Source organism: Canis lupus, chromosome 34 (genome assembly GCF_011100685.1).
Source record: "Canis lupus familiaris isolate Mischka breed German Shepherd chromosome 34, alternate assembly UU_Cfam_GSD_1.0, whole genome shotgun sequence".
NCBI classification, from domain to species: domain Eukaryota; kingdom Metazoa; phylum Chordata; class Mammalia; order Carnivora; family Canidae; genus Canis; species Canis lupus.
The window spans coordinates 12,367,391-12,373,899 of NC_049255.1; the positions used below are offsets into that span (position 1 = coordinate 12,367,391).

The 6,509-nt window shown below is 55.1% G+C and overlaps 1 long non-coding RNA gene across 1 annotated transcript; it reads right to left on the reverse strand.

The window, feature by feature from the left end:
* Positions 1-1,799: 1,799 nt before the first annotated feature.
* LOC119867436 lies at positions 1,800-6,050 on the reverse strand. The gene is made up of 3 exons (XR_005383532.1): positions 5,895-6,050; positions 5,211-5,293; positions 1,800-2,272 (listed from the first exon to the last, which is right to left on the reverse strand). It is a non-coding gene; the product is annotated as an uncharacterized LOC119867436 (long non-coding RNA).
* Between the last annotated feature and the right edge of the window lie 459 nt (positions 6,051-6,509).

A 6,509-nucleotide genomic window follows, 5' to 3' on the forward strand; every position in this document is an offset into this window, starting at 1 on the left:
ACGAAGAACTGTGAAGGCATGAGTTAGGTGGATCAGCACAAACCTAGGCAGTAATCATTTCTGAGCCTGGTAGGCAAAGCTCTGCCTCCTTGTAGGACCCAATATCATAAAAGCCTGTATGGTCATTGGCTTGGATGAAGGGTGGAGGCTGAAATAGAATTATGAAGTACAAAATAGGGGGAAAACCGGAAATAGACTGAAGGACAGATTTCACCATGTGTCGTCTTCTAAGGGATCTGGTGTCCTTTCCTAAGGGGGAGCCCACCCTCTGTAAGATGTTTCCTACAGCTCCTTGCTCATTGTCAGAACCCAGCAGGCACATCTCCATGCCTCAACACCTCCGTGCAGTTGTTGTTTTTAGGATCTTCATCTATTCTCCCGTGTGACTAGAGCTTCGTGTATGTAACCATTCTGCTGCTATTTAACAACATCTAGGAGGATTCTGACTTTTCATCCTTTTGGGGTGTGTGTGTATCTATTGCTGGGCATCTATGTGAACCTTGGTCTGTGTCATCCAAACACCTAACTGGCTGGAAACCACAGTCTTTATCACAGCAGGTGCTGGCATTGGGTGGCTAGTTGGGTTCTACTGGTCATCCTGGGCTTTTTCATGCAGTGACATTCTCCTGGAGGCTCAGCTGAGTTTGAAGGTCCAACTTGGCCACATTCACGGGTTGGACAGTGGGTCCCAGCTGAGCACTGGTTGCGTCTCCTCTTCTCAATGCCTCTCACACTGGAAGCCACTCATTGTTGGGGCCACCCTGTCAGGGAACTCCTGAGGAGGAAGCTGCCTGATGGAGGGAGCCCTGGGGCTGCCTGTGTGTGGGAGTCAGGGTTGGGAGGGGCTAGGGTCTCTTGGTCCCCTGGGTTCCAGGCCCCCGGGCTGAGCCCCATTCTCCCCCAGACCCTACTCGCTAGGGTGTGGAGGATCCTTCCACCTGCTGCTGTGGGTGATATGGCAGCACAAGGTGTGCCTGCTGAGCCCACCTGCTGAGGGGGCCCGGGTACATGAGATGCAAGTGCCTGCTGTCCTGACGTCCTTTCCAGGGCCACGCTGACTGCCCTGCTGGCCCGCTGTTCCCAGGAGCACAGGTTCAGGGCGAAGAAGGTTGGAAGTGCCCCCAGAGCCCAGCCAGTCCAGGTTCCCTGGACAGAGGGAGCACAGATCTCCCAGGGCGCTTCGCACACTCCATTGTGAACTGAGACCACCAGTCCCCGGCTGTCACTCTCTCCCAGCCCCGTCCTGGTCCACGGGGAATGGGCTGAGTCCCTAATCTGTGAGGGTCCTGACCGGGCATTGGCCGATCTTGAAAGTCACAGGGACAGGTAAGCTTTGTGCACCTGGTGGAACCTGGGCAGGGGCTGGTAGGGGCTGGGTAGGGCTCCCTCCTCCTTTCTGGGGGTCTGTCCCCACTGCTTGCACAGAGCTCTGGGAGGCGCAGAAATGGGCTGGCCATGCATTTTAACTCTCAACACTGTATTGAACTTTCAACTTCAAACAGGGGCTCCGACCTTAGGGTGCGTACCTTCCCCGGGGGAGCTACACCGTCCTGTCCTTTTGGGAAACCCGAAGGCACATGGGATGCGGGTGCTAGAGTCCCCCAACTTGGAGCCCGGGCAGACTCTGAGCGTGGGCAAATTTCCTGAAGTTGGAGCCTGAGAGGCAGTTTTGCAGACAGCAGACCTGACCTATCCCTGGAGCTTAGGGGTCCCTGCTCTGGGCCCCTACAGCTTAGGGGTCCCTGTGCTGGGTCCCTGCATGTCAGCTGGACCCGGCTTCTGGACCACTGGTGTCAGGGGACTGACTGCCAGAGACCAGCATGTGGAGGAGCCTGCATCCTAGTGTGGGTGAGGACGTGGCCCAGCGGCATGCCCCTACTGCCCCTGCCCTGGGGTGTCCTGAAATTCCCAGTGTTGTCCTAGGTCAGTGATCTGGATCTGTGGGGCTCACTCAGAACCAAGGAAGACATATCCTGCTCTGAGAGGGTCACTGAGCCTTGGGGCAGAATCCAGAACTGGTCAGGGCCCCGGGGGTTCAACCCATCAATCTGCGTTCTGACCCTGGGGGGGCTCAATTCGAACCTGCCTCCCCAGGACCCGGGGAGAGGCCAGCCCAGGTCCCTCTGGGTCAGGGATTCTTTTCCTGTTGTGGGGGCGCTCTTTATGAGCATATGTGAGATGAAGCAGGGCATGGTGTCTGCTGGCCAGGGCCTCAGGGCCCACATACTCACCATCATGCTCTGTTCCAGAGGCCCAAGTCCATGGAGCTTCCCTGTGGAGGCAGAGGTCAGATGGTCCCAGGACTCTGAGGGGCCTTGGGGTAGTAGGTTCAGCACTGCCCTGGCTCTGGCCTGGCCCTGCCTATCACTCCCCAGGGAGTGGTTGAGTTGCTGTGGCCTCAGGGCAGGAAGGGTATCTGGATCCCTACAGTGTCATCTTAGTGGGCTGGGTGTCCGCCCAGGGGGAATCTATTGTCTGGTTTGCTCTGTGGCCTGTGATGTGGCCCAGGCAGGTGCCAAAGGGACGGGGACCCAATGTTCTGGCTTCAGGTCCCTGTTCGGGTGCCACCTGCCTGTATTCTCCTGGTTCCCTGGAAGCATGATGAGGGAGTTCCCTTGGGGGCATCCGGGCTGGCCAGGGGCCTGGGCTGTGGGCCCAAAAGTGTTAAAAATAGATCTGCCCTAGGACGAGGCAATTGCAGAGCTGGGGATTTACCCCAAAGATACAGATTCAGTGAAAGGCCGGGACACCTGCACCCCGATGTTTATAGCAGCAATGTCCACAAAAGTCCACCTGTGGAAGGAGCCTGAGTGTCCATCGAAAGATGAATGGATAAAGAAGATGTGGTTTATGTATACAATAGAATATTACTCAGCCTTTAGAAATGACAAATACCCGCCATTTCCTTCAACGTGGATGGAACTGGAGGATATTATGCTGAGTGAAATAAGTCAATCAGAGAAGGACAAACATTATATGGTCTCATTCATCTGGGGAATATAAAAAATAGTAAAAGGGAATAAAAGGGAAAGGAGAAAAAAATGAGTGGGAAATATCAGAAAGGGAGACAGAACATGAGAGACTCCTAACTCTGGGAAAGGAGCTAGGAGTGGTGGAAGAGGATGTGTGTGGGGGGTGGGGGTGACTGGGTGGTGGGCACTGAGGGGGGCACTTGATGGGATGAGCACTGGGTGTTTTTGTATATGTTGGCAAATTGAACACCAATAAAAAATAAATTTTTTTAAAAAAGAAAGCTCTGAAGTTCCGTGACCTTCCGCAGTGATGAGTCAACATCATCCCAGGTCCCATGGACAACGTACTTGGCATGCTGAAAAAATGCGACCCCGTGGTGGGGACTGATCAGCACCAGGAACATGGGGAAAGGAGAGAGCAGAATGGCTCCTCTCCCCTAAAACCTGAGGGAGATCAGGACCCTCGGAGATTGGCCGGGCATGAGAGGGGCCCCTCTCCTCAATGGGAGCAGCCTGACAGCCTTACCTGCTTCTACCAGCGATGATCCCAACCTGGGCCTGACCTGACCTGGTGACTCTGGTCCCCACCAGAGCCTCACATGGATCTGGTGACCTTGGTCCCCACCTGGGCTCATTGGCTACTGATCACTCCGAGCCAAGATGGACCCTAACTTCTACCGATGCCTGGGAATGGCCCCAGGGTCTCACTTGTTCCTGGTGACTATAGTCCTTGTCTGTGCTGACCTGGCTCATCCTTGGCTCTGATCCCCTCCTGGGCCTCACCTGGCTCTGATGCCTCCAGCCTTTGACTCGTGCTCTGCTCCTCTGATTTTCATGTTTTCCTGGGCCCTCCCTGCTCAGCTTAGATTCAGATCCATGAATGGGTCTCACCTCTACTTCCTGGCTAACACAGCATCTGCAAATCTGGTGCACCTGAGGACAATGATCCCCGCCTGTCCTTACCTGCTCAACCTGGCAACAACACCCACTTGGTTGTCATTGGCTGGACTCTGCTATGTTCCTCACCCGGGACATAATTACTCTTGCTGCTTTTTACCATTGGGCCATACACGTTCCTATATACCTGAGTATGCTCACCACCTGGGCCTCATCGGGACCTGGTGACTATGATCCCCACCTGTGCTCATCGGCTACTGATGACTAGGATCCTGGACTGACCCTCACTTGCTACTGATGCCTGTGTCTGTTCCCAGAGTCTCACTTGTTCCTGGTGACTATGGTCCTTCCCTGGACTGACTTGACTCATGCTAGGCTCTGATCCCCACCTGGGCCTCACCTGACTCTATGCCTACAGCCTTTTCCTCATGTTCTGCTCCTCTGATTTTCATCTCTGCCTGGGACCTCCCTGCTCAGCTTAGATTCAGATACCTGATTGGGTCCCACCTCTACATGTTGGCTAACATCTGGACATCTGGTTCACTTGAGGACTATGATCCTCACCTGGCCTTACCTGCGCCTACTGGTAACAACACCCATTTGGGTGTCATTGGCTGGACCCTGCTATGATCCTCACCTGGGACATAATTGCTGTTGCTGCCTATGATACCATTTGGGCCATACCCGCTCCTACATACCTGAGGATGCTCACCACCTGGGCCTCATCGGGACCTGGTGACTATGATCCCCTCCTGGGCTCATCAGCTACTGATAAGTAGGATCCAGGATGGACCCTCACTTGCTCCTGATGCCTATGTCCATCCCCAGGGTCTCACTTGTTCCTGGTGACTATGGTCCTTGTGTGGGCTCACCTGGCTCATGCTTGGCTCTGAGCCCCTCCTGGGCTGCACCTGCTCTTGCAGATGTGGTCCCCACCTCTAGTGGTGCTCTAGTGCCTATGGTACTTGTCTGGGCTTCAGCTTATGGTATTCGGCTATGATATCAGCCCTTTCCAAGGCCAGCAGGGTCTCCAGGTCCTCTTGCCTGGTGCTACAAACCAAACACATCCAAGGATGACACCGCATGAAAACCTTCAGAAGACACATGCATCTGTGGGCAGGTCTGCATATGTCTGACCAGAGGGTGGAGACAACACAGTAGCTCCAAGGGAGACATGCTGGGCTGGAGGATCACTCACGGGAACTCACTGTCCGTAGCTCGCCCACCTACAGTCCACCTTCCCAGCCACTGTCCCAGGACATGCTGTCATTATAGGACACAGCTCTCCACACCTTTATCAGTTACACAAGGGGGCCCAGCAGGCTGTGGGGAACTGCTGACCTGATGCTTGGGGTGACGTCTCCCAGCCAAGGACTGGAGCCGGCATGGCGTTGGCGGGGCCTCCCAAAGAGTGTTCCTGTGGGCTTGGGGCAGACAGGAGGTTCAGTTTCTCTTAGGTTCCACAAGCACAACAACCAAAGTGAAAAGCAATGAACAGGACATCATCAAAATTAAAAACTTATGGCAGCAAATTTTGACCAAATTCCTCACCCCGAATACAATGATTTGTGAATAGCCTGAGTGGGGCTCTGGGGGGAGCACGAGGGCCTCCATGATCCAGTTCATGAAGAGCAAGACTGCTCAAGGGCCAGGAGGACCCAGAAGCCCTGATCGTCAACCCCGGACCACAGTGTGGGAGGGGGTTGGTCATCACATGTCGGGGTCCATGCACCTAGGATGCACTGGAATGTCATGGCTTGCGCCTTCCCTGCACAGAACAGGGCTTACAGAGGAGCGTGGGTACCGGATGAACTGCCGGAGCCCCGCCACGGACTCCTTCCCTGTCCTGGGGCAGCAAGGAGGCAGCCGTTATCCCATGGAGCTGTAGAAGGGCTGCAGGAGCTGCCTCATGGGCATCACATGGGGGTCGGTGTGTTCTCACCCCAGCCCAGGAGGACAGTGCCCCCACCTGGACCCACAGGCCCCACAGTGGCCCTAGGGGAGCAGGGAGCAGCTCCCACTCACCTGTGACATCTCGCTGTGTGAACACCTACACTTTATACACTGGGGTACTGGGGAGAGTGGGATAGTTCGGGCTCTATGAGCCAGATCAGGAGCACGAGTGCCTCCAACTGCCTGAGGATGCAGGTAGCGCCAGACAACGGTGGAACCCTGGGGCGCCACAGTTCCGCCCACAATGGGGTCCCGTGTCATCCCTGTGGTCGACGGGGTCAGTAAGCACTTAGCACTTCACCCTGAAGGACAAGGGTGTGAGGGGAGTTCCTGTCACCACGCTGTATGGGAAGGTATGCAGGCACCCTCCCACATCCTTAGTTCCCACCCTCAGGCCCTCCAGGCCTCCCACCCTTCTCAGTAGACTTGTGTCCCAGCTGTCCTCCCACCCCCAAGAGTTCACAGCATGGATTTTGCACTTAAGAACATTCAAGGGGCTCCTGTGTGGTTCAGTCGGTTAAACGTTGACTCGATTTTGGCTCAGGTCAGGATCTCAAGGTTGTGGTGTGGACCCTCACGTGGGGCCTGGGCCCAGGTGTGTGAGAAGTGTACTTGAGAGTATCCCTTTCCCTCTGCCCCTCTCAATGCAAGCTCTGTCAAATCTTATAATAATGAATATTGAAGAAT